This window comes from Rhipicephalus microplus, chromosome X (assembly GCF_043290135.1).
Source record: "Rhipicephalus microplus isolate Deutch F79 chromosome X, USDA_Rmic, whole genome shotgun sequence".
Classification (NCBI taxonomy): Eukaryota; Metazoa; Arthropoda; class Arachnida; order Ixodida; family Ixodidae; genus Rhipicephalus; species Rhipicephalus microplus.
Window position 1 is genome coordinate 366,344,363 of NC_134710.1, and position 17,051 is coordinate 366,361,413.

At 47.6% G+C, this 17,051-nt stretch overlaps 1 protein-coding gene across 6 annotated transcripts in view; it reads left to right on the forward strand.

Annotated features, from left to right (window-relative positions):
* The window catches only part of LOC119161099 (phosphatidylcholine:ceramide cholinephosphotransferase 2), a 294,133-nt gene that overhangs the window by 137,048 nt on the left and 140,034 nt on the right, over positions 1 to 17,051 (forward strand). Inside the window, exons 1-2 of one of the 6 annotated variants that reach the window (XM_075879921.1) lie at positions 650 to 1,080; positions 10,456 to 10,580. The exons of 2 other annotated variants lie outside the window; for them this stretch is intronic. The gene's annotated coding sequence lies outside the window, so the exon portion shown is untranslated. Of the gene's footprint in view, positions 1 to 649; positions 1,081 to 10,455; positions 10,581 to 13,716; positions 13,910 to 17,051 lie in introns of those variants that run through there. 3 more of the 6 variants (XM_037413434.2, XM_075879922.1, XM_075879923.1) reach the window with 3 other exon arrangements.

Sequence of the window (17,051 nt, forward strand, 5' to 3'; positions counted from 1 at the left end):
ACACGCTACTCTCGAAGTTCGGAGTATAAAAAAAGAAAAAAAAGGAAGAGGGGTGCTAGTGGACTATCATTGTACTTCCACTTGACAGTTTTTCCAGTTCGCAGTGCACAAGATTGTAAAAACTTCCGGAGCCCACCACTACGGCTTGCCTCATCAATTGATAGCAACGGCGATACTGACCGTCAACTGATAGCAAAAGAAAACACGTTCGATTTCAGAGTCATCTGTTGCCGAAAAAAAAAGTTATGGACGGTAGGCAAGCGCTGCTAGATTGCACTCCATCTCGGCTCACGCCTGTAGTGCGTAGTCCACTCCCAACATGTCAAACGCTGTGCATGCGCGCACGGCGCAAGCTGCAGTAATCGCCCGATATCGGGAACGTAACCTATAGCAGCGCTTGCCTACCGGCCATGACTCGTTAATCTCGCTTGGCCATAGATGGCGCCAAAAGGGAACATACTTCCTTCACTTCTCATTTGATGGTGCTGTGGGCAGCCGCCACATAAAGCCCCTTGATGCTGGGGCTTTACCGCCGCAGAGCGCAGGCCACGCGTTCGCGTGTTCCCTTTCATAAAGGAAGGCAGTGTACACTTATTTCCTACGGATTATTGTTTTTCACATAAGGCGATGGTACTGTGACGCGATATCGCGGTGCGTGTTGGGTACGAGTTGTGTCATAGAGTACTTCGCGAGCGTCGCCCACTGCGCGTCGCAACTTCCTCTCGCGTTATCGTGCACCGCGACAAGGAGGAGGAAGAGGGCACGCCCATGTGCGGGGTGACACTGTGGCCGCGCACGTACTGTATCTGTTCCTGGACTGTTATCATGGGTTGCACTCGGGTCTCGATTGCCAGAAGAGGACCCCCTTGATGCCCGAGCGTCGTGCTCGCGCGATAAGGAGGAGCAAACCCCATTGTCCCCGTATCACTCTCCTCCCCTGAACCGCGATATAGGGTCCGTGCAGGGGCGGTGCGTGTAGCGCCCGTCGCGTTTGAGTTGACCGTGCTATAGTGTTGTATAGTGCCGTGTTCGTTGCGGACGTGCACTCCACAGCGGCAGGCAGCAACGCTTGACAACGAGGTGTGTATGCACAATGTGACACTCGTTTCTTTTAATAATGTGGGTCGAAGTTACCTAAATATAATTTGTGCAGTTTATTTGCTATGTTCACATCTCAGGTTGCGCATTGCCTGCTACAGTGATTAATTACTCTGCAGTCGTACTTACCCCGCCGCGGTGGTCTAGTGGCTGAGGTACTCGGCTGCTAATCTGCAGGTCGCGGGATGGAATCCCGGCAGCGGCGGCTGCATTTCCGATGGAGGCGGAAATGTTGTAGGCCCGTGTGCTCAGATTTGGGTGCACGTTAAAAAACCCCGGGTGGTCGAAATTTCCGGAGCCCTCCACTACGGCGTCTCTCATAATCATATGGTGGTTTTGGGACGTTAAACCCCACATATCAATCAAATGTGCAGTCGTACTTGGAAAACATACATAAAAGTTTTCAATGTTCTACGTTGCCGGGAGCGTAAAGTAATAATAATTATGCCTGGAGTTTATGTCCCAAAACCTCGATATTATTATTATGAGAGCCGTGGTAGTGGAGAGATCCGGAAAGTTCGACCACCGGGATGGGTGCACCTAAATCTAAGCGCAAGGACCTCCAGCATTTTGCTTCCGTGGAAATTCAGCCGCAATCGGATCCCGCGACTTCGGAGTCAGCAGGCTACTATTATCAACAGACTGTCGTGGTGGATTGGAGCGTGAAATGGAAGTTCGCGCAACTGCAAATACTCGTGTTCGAGGAGCCTGTCTATACAGCATTCATGGATATTATCGACGAATCGCATGCGTCGAATTTCCTTTGTGGCATACGAAACAGGTGCCGCATCGATGTGTGGTGGTTGAGCCAAATGATGCATATCCGTGTTTAAACCTGAGCGATGTGGCCTGAGCGGGATATTTAGACGAAAATAGTTCTTTGAGTGCGGTCCTTGCGCTTTTCGAGGCACTCGGTAGCCTTTCAGGTATTTGCCCTATTAATCTACATATTTTATACTCACCAACACTCCGTAATGTCTTGCCGAGTGCAGACAAGTCAGGCTACTCAAAATGTACATGCATATCTTTCGTCAGTAACCACTAACTGGCGAATGCTATAAGTATGATATTTTTGTTCTATCCTTCATCTTACCAGTTCGGCTCATGTTAGGCGATGGTAAAAAATATTATGTTTAGCATCATATGTTTGTATATAAAACGCCGTCAACACCTCATTTCAAACGTTTGACCGGCCCTGTCATTTAAGAAGCACGACTGCTGGGTGTAACGACTGTCATTGCAGTCGTTACGCACAGCAGTATTGCACCAAATCCTATAAAATATCGCGATTTACGAGATAGGCGTAGTCCTTGCCAGGCTAACATGGCTGCCAACACAGCATGCGAACGAGTGGAAGGTGCCTATAACCAAACCCTATCCACGACAAAATCGCTGTGATGTGTTTTACAGTGCAGCGGTAGGTGAAAGGGAAGGACATGTATGTAAGAGAGCTGCGATTCATAATAAAAAAAAATGATAATAGGAGTCTGTATTCACAAAAACAATTTACGCTAGCATTGTGGTAACATATTAACCCCCGTATTCACAAACGCTCCTCGACTCGACTTTCACCCTTCTCTTGACTGAGTTGAGCACTGCGCCACAGCTCGGCTCAAAAGTGACGCGGTGCTACTCATGAATCGCAGCAGATTATCGCTGATATGCAGTGACTTGCTGTGCCTAGAAACGGCGCTCCCATCGGCTTTCTAAAGTGAAGGTGAAGCGTTGAGTGAAGGGACGTTCTCGAATACGGGGATAAGGCCGAACCACACGTGCGCTCTGCGTACGCTGCCCGAGTGCGCGCGGTACGCGCTGCGGCGGCCGCGCATGCGCAGATGTCGTCTAAGCGCGCCCAAAAGCTCTGCTTACGTGAGTGTCTGCGTCGATCTCATATCAGCCTTGAAACGGCGTGCGTCTACCGCGCTTGGAGGTCGGCAGACACGCAACGACTCTGTGGTTGCAGAAGGTCAAGTCATCGGCCTCGCCGGCGTCTACAGAACTGATTCTAATTGCCTTTCGCTTTAATGCTTATTTGACATCCCTACATACAGTACAAGTACACTCACAGATATATGTATTCATTTACGAGCTGTATTTATGTATATTTCAGCATATTACATCACCGCATGAAACCTATTAGCTCTATTTGGCACGACGCGTCGTGCTCTTCGTATAGCAACGCATTGAGCGCACACCGCGCACTCTAGTTCGTTCTCGTGACTGTCTGGCCGTGCTTTGTAGTGCTGAATAGTTTTAACCAGCAGCACTCGTTGGACTCTGTCACGTCGCGGCGAACTTTGCGTATACCTGCCGGTGGTGCACTATACGCGTCGTGCGCGTAGCAGCGGTGTGCAGTGTATACTCGCACTCATATTTGCCTGTCCGTGCTAAGTGGGTTGTGTCTGGCACCACTTGAACTCACGGAGAGGGGTCAAGTTCATATAAATCACTTCGAAGCTTACGAACAGCTCAGTATACGTGGTGCCACCCGCCTATTCCCGCCTGCTTGGGGCAAGTGCGCGTATTGTGTTGGTGGAGATCGCCATTCCTTACGAGTCGCGCCCGGGGTACGCGCGATGACGTGCTCCTGCTTGCGTTAGGGCAGCATCCGTCCGTCCATCCATCGATTCATCCATCCATCCCACTCAACAACGCTGCCTGTTGGGCGAGTTTGAACAAGTCAGTCATAATGGGGTTCAACGGAAATACTAGGAATCGGCCACTGTCATTGCTTCGTCGTTATTCGCTGTTACAAGGTCTCATCCCACTTAACACGTTACCGGATATTTGTGACACTTCGTTTGTTCTCTCCACTGCAAGTGCGTTGAATCGCACAGACGCAGTCATGCAGCAAGTGCTACGTCGAAAACGCATGCCCGTGTACAGCATTAGCTGAGTACTCTGATTTTTATTTTATTTTTATTCTATTTTTATGCATACTTCAGTTCGCCATGGGCTATGGCAGGAGTGGCGATAACATTGTATGTCAAGCGCTGGCAACTATTGGCCATTGGTAAAGCATGAACCAACCGAGGTAAAGCACTTAATTCAATGGTTAATTGTTGCAGGAAAGTAGCTATATTCGTACGAATCAGTTCTAGATTTAAGCAGCAAAATATTATGAGAGCTATACGAGTGCAGGAAGGTTGAGAAAACTGAAATTACTGATTTACCGTGGTGACTCAATCAGGTCATACATCAACTCTAAGTTTTTATTGTGGCGACATGTTGTCAGAGTGGCCAGGCCTTAGATTAGAAAGTTTGGAAGATGGTTTAAAGGCTTAAGTACTTTTAAGAAAGCTTGTGCCCTATGTATGCGAGCACAACCGAAAGCGCCCATGCAAAATAAATTTGTTCTTGTTACATTTTGAATTTCTTGTCCAACTCGCCTTGCGCTTGCATACAGCTTTCGCCTGTTCCCATGTTGCTTACCTGTTGCGATGTATTTACGAAAAGGTGTTCCTTTATAATCCCTGCGAGCACCTTGTTCTTCCTTCGTCACTATGAAATTTTAGAAAAAAATCTGAAGTTAAAAAAGTAGTCAGCCCCCCCCCCCTCCCCCACTCCGCTGAGATCTCCAATCCACAGCCTTCTACTTAAAATAATATAATCATCATAAAAGACTTTTGTGTGCGCACTCTTATCGAGTGTCGGAAAGTAGTTGGTGCTACAATGTGTATGTATAATACACTGTTTCATAAGGCTTACCACTGTCGTAAAACTGCGAAGTGGCTCTTGCAGGAAGAATGGCCGCATCTGCGTGTTTGCAGCGAGATGGCCGCTTCGCTGCCTTTTCCTATACATATCTCCGCGCGTCCTTGGCTGCTTCTGTTCCAGAGATATTGTGCGGCTGTTCCTCGTTGCATGTAAACACATCCTTTTACGCGCATCCGCTGACCTCTGCACAGCTCTTTGGAGAGACTGAACGCATTCAGAGGTCTCCCGCCGCCGTCGTGACTTCGTGAGTTCCCAACTTACTTATATCAGCTTCCAAAAGGTGTCATCCTTGAGGGCCCTCCAGTGAGCGCCTGTCGAGCAGCGATGCATTGGTTTATTTATTTTACTCCAGGATTTGGGTGACGTAACTGCAATCGGATTATAATGTGCCCATTTGTTGTAATGCTTCCCTCCCTTTAATTTTATTTCAGACGTATCTCAGAACTGCCGTCGAACCCCAATCGAAAAGTTCAAGCCCCAATTGAAAAGCTTTTCGTCGGCTGATGATGCCGAAGCTATCGCTGCGGTTGGCGACTTAACGTTTATAGCAGTAGTTATTTTAAATGTGACATCGATGTTCTTGCAACTCTTTATTCAAACTATGATATTCATGTGCACGTGTCAGTCTTCGCGTGTGCGCCCGCTATGTAAATCAAATTACGTACATATGCGTTGGAATTTTCATTTTTCACCTTTCCCGTAGGAAAGAGGTGGGAAACTGAAAGCTGGGCAATAAGATTAGTCAGTTCTGTCCACGACGTCACAACAGCGGCTCGTGCATAATGAAATTGTGATCAGTAGTTTGTGTAACAAGTGGTATGCGTACAATGCAGCTAAAATAAAAATTCGAAGAGTAGCAATAAAAAGGCGTAAAGTTATTCGCATGCCTAATACTGGCTTGTTTTGTATAATTAAGAAAACGCAAGAAAAAAAGATTTATTTTTACTGCCAGGCGTCAACTAGTCTGGCATAATTGGACGTATCTAAAAAAAAATTCACTGCTTCCAACTGGTGTGTGCGCCGCGGCATACTTTCGGCAGATCATCGAAATAAAGTACCCAGCATAGGTAGAGTGTGTAGTCCCGGCCGAACAGAATAAAGTGCAGGTTTTTTTTGCAGTGGAGCCACCTGGTTGCGAAATTTAATTGGAACCAACGATCGACTTTATGTAGCGTTAGCTACACTGGCCTCGCTGAGCCAAGTTTGCGTGGCACTGGTCTGCGCATGCGCAAAATGGTACATTCGATGCGCTGCGCAGACGATCAGTGGTGTCACGCACCGGAGCTGGCACTTCCCTCGCACTCAGCCGCGGCCGCGCGCGACTCGCCGCCGCCGGTGTGCGCTTTCCAGAGAAGTGCCGTCATAGCCTTGGTAGACATATGGACGCCGACGCGCGCGCCTTCTCTGTGCAGTCGCCATCTGACACTGCGCTGGAGCCGCTTGATAGCGACTCTGACAGGCGTTTGCCCCTGCGGTATAGCCATGGCGAAGGAGAGTGCAAATGCTGCTTAACGGAGCAGTAGAGCGGAGAAGCTTAAGTCATCGGATCCCGAAGTAGTTGCCTGGCAAAATAAATATAGATGCGCCACATAATACGTATGCCGTGTGTGTGTGTGTGTCGTTGGAACAGCTCTAAGCATGATATATGGAAAGCTAAGAATAATCAGCTGAGCCTTTGCTAACGCTACGTATATCTTGGCATAGCTGAGCTAAGCCACTGTTGCCATTTTTTATAACCAAAGTTTAACAACATGGGTAAAAATGAGATCCATTAGTGGTCCCAAGAGATTCATAGTACGGTTACCAGCCGTCGGATATCTTAGAGTCCCAATGTATTCACGCCATTCGCTAGATGATTGGAAAATCGGTTGAAATTTGTTCAATATAACTGATGTCTGGTATAAAGGCGGACGTGCGTTTGCCAAAAATATAGTGAATGAAAAGAAAAAAGAAACTGCAATGTTGACAATGAGAATAGCAAACAAGTGCCAGAATGTGTTTAGCCCGGACCTAAATGCATACTAAAAAGAACCGAAAATGACATTACTTTTTTTAAGCGTCATTCGTCCCATCCACCTTTTCCATGTCCGCTTGCAAGAGCGAATTCAAAGTCCCATTTTTCGAGATTTCATACATTTCTGTATCGAGAGTATATCTAGATATCTTCGTGGGACCCTCACGTGGTGAAATTGTTTATTTCGACATTTCGCACGAAGCTCTGGCACAAGTTCGTGCACTTTCTCACACGCAGCTAATACGACCACTATTGAGTGCTTTGGTGAGCTCGGCGGGGGGGCATTAACGCGCGTTTAGGTGCGTTACGTGTATGTATAGCCGTCGGCCTGCGCGCCAATAGTCAGGCCACGTAATAATAACAAAATTAGGCTTTGCGGCTTTCTTAAAATTGGGCACTGGGTGGTACGTGCAGGCCGCCTTTGCAGATATATTGTGTGGTCAAGGCGACGCAGGCTGACAGAGTAATTATCGCTTTCATCCGCCTAATAACTGAGAATGCACTTTGCTGCCGCATACCTCGGCGCACGGACATTGCAGAAGATTTGTTCCAAATGACGCTGCGTCGAAACACGACTGCCTGTAACAGTTCAATAAAAACATACCCGGCTACTGCATTCACTGAGAAGTTCATTGTTGAATCTTAGTTAAGGTGGGTGGCTGTAAGCCATATTTCTCGTCTCAGTTTGGGTCCCCCTGGATAAATAACTTATCTTCAAAGGTGGTCTTCCCTTACCTCTTAGTTAGGAGTCATAAAGCGCAATTTTGATCAGCCTGTATAAGCTGTCCCAGAACCGTCCAACGCCGTATCACAGCTTAACTTCTTTTCAAGACCTTGCTTCCTATAGAGACGCAAGGCTTCACCATGCGATAAGCAATGAGCGAACGGATTGCACAGTAAGCTTTAGGTTGGCTTTCGCTACCTGTTTGTCGCCGCCGTCTATGGACGTGGGCGTAGTACATGTATGTATTGATAGTAAATTTTCTTCTTTCTTTCTTTCTTTCTTTCTTTCTTTCTTTCTTTCTTTCTTTCTTTCTTTCTTTCTTTCTTTCTTGCTTTCTTTCTTTCTTTCTTTCTTTTTTTCTTTCTTTCTTTATGCATCATACGCCAAGCGGTGGTGATGCATCGACTATATATATAGACTATTGCGTTACCCTAAAAACTGACACATTCGCGCGTCGTGCTGTGCCATGCAGTACGTATTGCCACCTCGAATACCTCGTCCTTATCATTGCTAACTCATCGTATGGGCCTCAGTGGAAAGAGGTAGGGAAGAGGAGGGGGGTACTTCGCCCGCTTCGACACTTCTATTTGTATAAATTGGTTCAATTGCGCGCTGCCGTCAGCACGTGCCTGCAAGTAGCCAAAAAAAGAGGTGCATTGGGACCATTTCTTCGTGGTGGCCTAAAAGCGTATGAAGTGTTTTTCGCTGAAGTAGGATAAATGTGTTCGGCATATATTTTGTGTACCTGAGTGTGTCCTTGAGATACGATGGTGACGTTGACCGATGGTATGCCATTTTTCGACTTGTCGATCATCGTGACGGAAGTCTGTAAACACAGTAGACTGGCATGCACTGTAAAACTGCCAAGATTCTGTTTGTATATAGTATAGTATATAAAAACGCGGCCTTCGACGGAGCTGTGAAATGCGTGCCATTGTAACTCCGTCTACCGCCGGATGGCTGTCACAGAGAGTTCTATATATGCTGTCCGCGCCATTTTGTACCTTCCGAAGAATCCGTGCACAGTACAAGTGTGTCTGTGCACTTTCGCTGATCGATTCGCCTCGCTGTATTTCAGTGACAGCTCTGAAATGTCGCGTTTCAGATGATGAAAGCGCGCTGCATTGTTTGTGTTCGCGAGTAGAAAACAAAGGAATATGCAGGAATGAAACGCAGCGTGTGTTTGTGAAGTTTCTACGCACGCAGAGGCTTAAGTCAGCACGAGAGTTCTATAGAGGCGGAGTCATTTTGTGCCTGTCACTCGCTGCGGTTGCGTGAGTGCAGCTGAGACGTCTAAAATGGACCCGGACTGCTGTGAGAGTGGCGGGTGCGCTTTTCGGCTGCAGTGCATGCGACCGTGTTCGGGTGCATGCATCATCGCGACGCTATAGTGCTGCGGAAAACTGCGAGGCCCTTTGTTAATAATAATAATAATAATAATAATAATAATAATAATAATAATAATCCTAGACTATAGATAAAAGTTCGCAACACTAGGAGCATATCCATCGTTATGTGGGCCATATATTAATGAACGCTCTGCGTGAAATATTCGGGACTAGAAACGCGCACAAGTGTGGGACTATTGTGATAGAATAGCAGGTATTGGGCTGTAAGCCCAAATCCCTCCTCACCCTCCCCTCTTTTTTTTGTTTCCGCGTCATCTGAAGCTCACGTTGGGCCACACTTCATGAAAGCACACCCAATAACTTGCAATATATCGAGTGTAATGTTCACATATTTGCGAAATTGCGTTGAAGTAACCGAGCGACCGCTAGGGGAAACGTTCGTCCAACAGTTGACATACGTGTGACGATAACGGTCAAAGCGGCTGTGACGTGCACACTGTAGTGTTGTCAAGATTTCGCATGTGCGTGGTATGGTTAAAGATGCTATGACACCTAGCTTTGTATCATAATCTGTCTTATCTAGGTTAACCTTTGAGCATGCACAAGTAAGGTGCCGAAATTTTAGCGTATTTGGTTGAAAATTTATTTTAAAATCGGATAGTGTTGCAAACACCCGATGGGCCTGAGAATCTGGCAACCCTGTTGCACTCGCGTGCCATGACGTGACGAGCGTCTGTGCGAGCGTTTGCATTCCGGTGAACGGTATCTTTTCATGGCCAGCACTGCGTAAAATTGAGATATCTGAGGTTGTTTTTTTTTTTTCTGCTCAGTGAAGGTGAGTGATTTGCAACGGCTAAAACTGTGATAAAAGACCACGCACCGCGGCTTGCTGCACGTGACGTCACAGACGTCTTGGCGGTCGCCGGACGGCGGTGGGTGGGGCTTACAGCTGGTTACTTCTAGGGCTCATTTTGCACTCATATATCCTTTACGGCCCGATTTTCATATCTGTATAGGCATAATAGACCCTGTACTTCTTAGTTCCCGCTGAAAACCACAACGTGTTGTGTGGCCGTGTCATGCATGACCCCTGTAACCACACGTATCTCATGCGGTGGCTCTAAATTGTTGCTGCGGAATAACTTGCACGTACTTTGAAGATACATCGGAGCCTTACTATGCAACTAGATTGATTCAGCTGTGAACAATGTTACGTGTATGCTGCATTATCGGTGCAGTAGTCGTGAACCTTGTGTAAGCTGGACCGCTTGAGGACATAAAGGTATACAGCTATCTGCGTACAAGACTGCTTGAGCGCGTCTGTAGTTCCTCTCGCGACCGAAGCCCCAACGGTAGTTCGAGTATTGTGGCCGCTGGTGAACTCGAGTATTGTGGCCGCTGGTGAAATTGTGGCCGCTGGAGACAATCCCGTCCATTACTGTTGAATGCTGCCGCGTGAAACTCTAATGACAAGTATTTTCGATGAACGCCGTCCATCATCAACGCGTTAATGCTGTTTTTTTTTTCTTGCCCCCCCCCCCCTACCCCTCCAGGCTGCGTATCTCATGGTGAACGCCTAACGTCACTTTCTGAGTCACTGTGAACTGTCATCGCAAAGCGTACTTGAGAGCCACGCTCACGTCAGCGTCGTCGTATATCTGACTCCGCGACGCCACTCGTAAGTACGCCGGAAATCCACTTTACGCGGTTGCCGCTGCATTGCTGCAGTTGCCTAATACTAACGTTATCGCACACTCGAGTGTTATTCCAATCGCACCGCGTGGCACTACACGATCGTTCTCTTTCGACGCTGAGCTATCACTGCCGTCTCCCGTACGAAAACAATGGTGGAACAAGAACGTATGGTCATGTTAAATAGTCCTTGCATACTCTATTACGTGTCTTTTCTGTCTATTATGTCTTTAGAGCAGTGCTTAGAGATTGGTAATAGTGCACTTCAAGTTGTGAAAGACTATGTCTACTTAGGGCAGGTAATAACCGCGGAGCCGAACCACGAGATTGAAGTAACTAGAAGAATAAGAATGGGGTGGAGCACATTTGGCAAGCACTCTCAAATTATGACAGGTAGATTGCTACTATCCCTCAAGAGGAAAGTATATAACAGCTGTATCTTGCCGGTACTTAGCTACGGAGCAGAAACCTGGAGACTTACAAAGAGGGTTCAGCTTAAATTGAGGACGACGCAGCGAGAAATGGAAAGAAAAATGGTAGGTGTAACCTTAAAAGACAAGAAGGGAGCAGAGTGGATTAGAGAATAAACGGGGTTTAAGGATGTCATAGTTTAAATCAAGAAGAAGAAATGAACATGGGCCGGGAATGTAGCCTGTAGACAGGATAACCGCTGGTCAATAAGGGTAACTAACTGGATTCCTATAGAAGGCAAGCGGGTCAGGGGGAGACAGAAGGTTAGGTGGGCAGATGAGATTAAGAAGTTCGCGGATATAAATTGGCAGCAGCAAGCCCAGAACCAGGTTAACTGACGGAACATGGGAGACGATTTTGTCCTGCAGTGGACGTAGTTAGGCTGATGATAATGATGATGAGGTCTTTTTTCTCTCCTCATCAAGTGTAAACGTTAGCCAACCGGGTTGACAGTATAAAGCGTGCCCAGTTGGTTACAGTCATTTATACTCAAGTAAACAAAAAAAAGTTATTTAACTTCTTTCTGTGCGTCCCGACTTGCCACCTGTAAACAAACACTCTTTGAGGATCATCACACTCTTTTCGGACAGTCACGGGGCCCAAAAGAAGATGTAACGTGTCTCTTTAAATGGAGTCATGTATACGCGTGGCGAACCAGGACTTGCCGTAAAGCAAAACACGCCTTGCTCTCTCTCTCTCTATCTCTCTCTCTTTAGCGTAGCATGCAGTGGCTTGCGTAAAGCCAATGGATGTATGCCGAAGCCACTGCATGCAGAACCAAATGACGCATCTGCGTCCCGTATACGCTTACGCCTACGGATTTGGTCCCGCTGCAGCGTGGACGTTCGCTTTCGGTTTCGCAAGAAAGAATGAGCTGGCGCATAAGTGCTCTTATATAACATCGTGTGTCTGCTCTCTCCTCCCTCACTTTACTAGGGCGGAGGAAGTCGTGCTTATATGAGGCTTCGGGCAGGGGTGACCCTTACACCGGCTGTTATATTATCGTGCAGCTGCTCGCATTTACCAGTTGGTGATAGGTGTAGGTATTGCCCCGCCGTGGTGGCCTAGTGGCTATTGAAGTACTCGGCTCCTGACGCGCAGGGCGCATGCTCTAATCCCGACTGAGGCGGCTGCATTTCAGATGGAGGCGCAAATTCTGTAGGCCCGTGTGCTCAGATTTGGGTGGCCCAGGTGGTCGAAATTTTCGGAGCCCTCCTCTACAGCGTCTCTCATAATCATATGGTGGTTTTGGAACGTTAAACTCCACATATCAAATCATTAGGTGTCTGTATTGTACCACTACAGTAAGCAAGTAGATACATACAACCTTATATGGGCATGTTAAGGGTGACAGCCGGGACGCTCCCGTCACCTCCTGCAAGCCGGCCTTCGCTACAGCGGCACAACTATAGTTACAACCGCTAGATACACGGCAACACATTCCACAAGACACTACTTCACTTCATACACAACACCGGCATAATGGCGCATATTTAATACACATACAGAAAAGAGCAAATCTATGTCGAAATAAAATAATAATAATAATGAGCCGCCATACTTATTGCGAAAAGGCGCTGAGGAGGGAGTCTTCAGTCCGTGACATCTTGAGCGATTTTTTTTTCCTTCCGTAGCCCTCAATAAGAGCCAGCGCTGATTATCGAGATTAGTCAGTGCTCACTCCCTCGGCTCTTGAGAATCACCGAAAGAATGAGGCGATTGCGAATTTTCACCGAATCTGCCGCCCGTATGAAAGACCATCTTGAAGGCCCTGGTCTGTCGTGCCGCCCGAGACCACGAGGTATATACAAGTACGGGAGCTCTCCCACCAAAGTTGAGCCAAGCATAGAGAAAAGAGGAGAAAAAATGTCATACTATGTGGTTATTTTACTAGTTATTTTACACATGACGCGCTGTCAGCTGACTTGAGTGCCATTGCGTCGTCCCTTTATGAGAGTTGTATTTGCGGACAGCTTGCGCGTCAGTTACTGCACGCAGCTGTACCACAGTGCTCGCGGGCAGCATCGCAGCAAATAGAAGTCCATGTATCACCCATTCGCACGTTTCGTCCGCTGCTGCCACCGTAACTCGCGAGGCCGCATGCGCGCGTGCCTTTTCAGCGTACCATTGGTAGCACATGTTTGATCATTGATGCCGGAACTTTGTCTTATATGCGACAGGATTTAGTTATGCTGCGAGGAGCTACATATCATCCATACCACCTTTATTCAATTCACTGCCCAACACGAAGACGGGGCACGAAGTTACCTTTTTTGTTTGTTCGTATGCGCGCCCCTTGCGCTAGTGGGTGAGGCGCGTGGTCGTGTCGCCAGACGGCTGATGACGTAATGCACTCGGTTGCTTTCTGCGTGTCTGACGGCGGATCGCGTTAGCGCCGGTTCGCTGCTCAGGGACACATGAACGTATATACCTCATTTTCTGTGGAGGAAGTGCCGAGCGGCTGCCGAGTCTTTCACGCGAGCAGAGGCGTTATAGGAAGCCAACGCAACGCATGGTGGCGCTGCGACTCTGGATAGGCAGCACCATCTTTTGTAGAAAAGTAGAAATAGGGGATGTATATCGTGCGTTTTCTCTTCCCACGTGCTCGTGCAGAGAGCGCGCGTGCGTTTGAGTCACCTCCCAATGTACCGCCTGCAGTGTGGCTTCGCAAAGATCTCTGAGCTGGACAAGCACTTCCGAGCAGCGATTCGAACAAAAGGAGTAAAGCTCGTTAGTCGAGTTTATGATGTGGAGCAGACGACGGAAGACGAGGACGCCCGAGTGACTGTGAAATGCATATCTCGGGTCCTCCGTGATAATACCGTGTACTACGTATGCATTGAGGTAAGTCTCATTCTGCCGACATGAAGCCGCGTACTCCATCGATGTGCTGTGTTGACGTTTATGGAAACCATATAATTGTTGTTTTGATGCGGTATCTAGCAGTAGCAGCCGTGTACTAGTGCAAACGTTTGCGGCGTGCTAAAAAAATAGTTATATGGTCATGGCATTAAAATGTCCGTGATGTTTTAGAGTCATGTCCTCCGTGCCGTGGGGGCATGACCCGCTGACGTAACCGCGAAGGAGCAAGCCGAAGTTTAACCACAGCGAGTCAAGTTGAAGTGCTCGCCTCGTTGATTTTTTTTTTTTTCCGGGACTCTCACGGCGGCCACCACCTAGCAAGGCATACGTGCGTCTGAAACAGCGAGTTCTGTTGGTGAGGGGCGCTCGCGCGGTGCGCTGAATGCAGAAGTTGGGCGTGGCATGGAGCCGCTCGCGGCAAATTTGACTGGCCGATTTAGGGCATAACTGCTTGTATGCGCAGCATTGGCGATACGGCAGGTGGACTTGTATCGATTGTGATGCTAGAGATGCTGGGAATATATATTGGTGGACGCCTTTATTATTTATTGAAAGCGGCTTCCTGCGTATGAACGCGCGTGAGCACAAAGGCGCACCGTGCGACTGTAGTGGTATTAGCCAACATTTTTAGTGGAGGTAGTAGCTTGCGTACGATATTTCGTTCAACTCGATGTCATGCATCGTATTGGCGTGCTCACGCTGTAGAAGTGTTCGCAAGAGTGCTTATTTCCAGCTTATATCACGCTGCTAGGCTTGTTATTTCCAAAGAAAGCCGACTTGTGACAAACGGCACTGTACTGACGAAAAGCATTCCAATTCGTATTCACGAAACTTATACGCGTAAATTAGGTTGATGGCTCGTCGTTGCGTCGGTCGCGATTGCGAGAGGTCAAATATAATGTTTGTACATGCGCCTGGCTCGTTTATTTTTGGATGGACCTCTTTAATACTAGCGGGAAGGGTCAGTCTGTCCTTCGGGAATAAATCTCCGTGGTGCGCGCGTGCGAGGATGTGGCTATAGACAGAACCCCGCTGGAAGACGAGACTCCTCATTCGGGGCTTAATCAAGGGAGTTGGCTTATCCCGTCGGGACAAACAGCAATGGGGGAAGAGATATTGCGAATCGGATGACGCTGATAGCGTCATACACGTACGCCCGTCTCGCCGGATTATGGGTGTGTGTGCTTATTGTGGCCAGCACATAAAGCCCTTAAGTCTGGCGTTTCGACTTGGCCGTTCATGTGTGTGCGCCTACACAACAAAGCCAGCGGCCGCTCGAGTTTCACAACCGGTCGAGGCGACAGCTGTTGCGCGAGATCGCTGCGAAATGCCTGCCCCCTTTCCGACCCATTCCTTCTCATTTCCTTGCAAAAGTGGTGATGTAATCTGATAGGGGCATTAAAGGAGACTCGTAGCCCATCCTGTCTGCCTTATTACTCTTTCACTCCGCCTGCCTTTTCCCATTGTGGCTTTGAGTTTGCCAAAGTTTGACGTCTACTTCGTTTTGTTTTCTTTGTCCGCGCGTAGTTTACTGCGCTTCTTTTGCGAGCATGAATAACAGTCAGTTCTCGTTAATGGCGGACTAAAGCCAGACTGAGGCGCCTTTTAAGCACTATGTCTCCAGATAATGCCTAGTATTTTACTCGGTATTGAGACAGCGAGGCCATTGGATGCACCGGAACTATGTGTTCTCTAGGGATTACGGGGTATGGGTAGTGCAGTAAGTGACTAAATTACGTGCGTTTTGTCTCAAGGTCGACTCGGCTCTTTTGGCAACAGTCGTCGGCACTTGGGTTACAGCCCTAGTGAACTTAAACTTCATTGAATGGACATGAAAGAACAAAACTATCAAGGCTGCCGAATTTTCCTTGTTGAAGATTGTTGTCCCAATTATTTTTGCGTTCATTAGATAGTTATAGTATACCGGGCTTACCGTGTTACCGGGTGTACCGTGATAGCGGAATCGAAGTGCGCATGCGCAGATACGTACGTCACCCGTTCCGCTTCACGCACGCGCGGTATTTTTCAGATTTCACGTTACCGTGGTAGCGTAGGTGTACGTATAGTGTACGTAAACATGGCGGCGCTCTCGGACGCCCGCTTCGAAGTGATTTTGGCGTAGTTGTTGAAAGATCCACCTTGTCCGCCGCAAACGACTGTTCAGAGTGGCATCGCTTGCCTTCAGTTAGCTTCGATGACCGAGTATTACGGATAAGTTGGCGTAGTTTTTGAGATAGCTTCCCATTTCGAACGCGTCTACGCCTAACCTCAAGATCGATGTAAACAAATCGGCAACGTGGATGTTTTCGCGTTTGGTGCGTGGTTCATATTTATTTACCTTTATTATCACTAAAATAAACCTCTGACAATGCTTCGCGCGGTGGCGTATGGCAAACATTCTCGTTTTCTTTTCATTTGCACTGCTTAACTTATTAACCATATAATAGGTGGCGCCACTATCTCAGCTGGGGGCACGTAAACCACGTAAACGCTGTCCCGCTAAACTATAAGACGCTGCCCACAACGAATGTTTTCTGCACGGTAAAGCAATTCCCTTAACCTACGCTATCACGCTATGGCTAAACTATAACTGTCTATTCATTGTACATAATAAGGTTACGTTAATACCGGGAAACAAAGGGAAAACGTGACACTTTTGCTTTTTGGCGCCGGAATGGCAGCACCAGTATGTCGGATGGACGTCGTCGATTTCAGAGTACCTCTCTGCTGTCATATTCCCACGTAAGAAACAAAGGTTCTCGTAACTTGCTTGGCTGAGCGCTGGGTTTCGCCAGGGGATGTGCCATCTAGGAGTATAAATCATTGCCTGTGGACTTTAGTGCCCGTTCTGAAAACCTGTGACTTCATTGTCAGCTGGTGCATCCTGAACAGCATCGCCTCTAGTTTTGCGTATTTGCCTCTTTTCTGCCTCGCCGCGCCTCTTCCATAATGCGTGCATAAGAATATTAGTGGAGCTTATGTTTCAAAATAATAATAATATTAATAATAAACTGCGGTGACGTTCCATTAGGTGAAGTATTGCATATTCATTTAGGCAATTAATCGCTCCAAAAAAGTGACGAATGAGTTCAAACAAACGATTATTATTAAAATTTACAGTGCA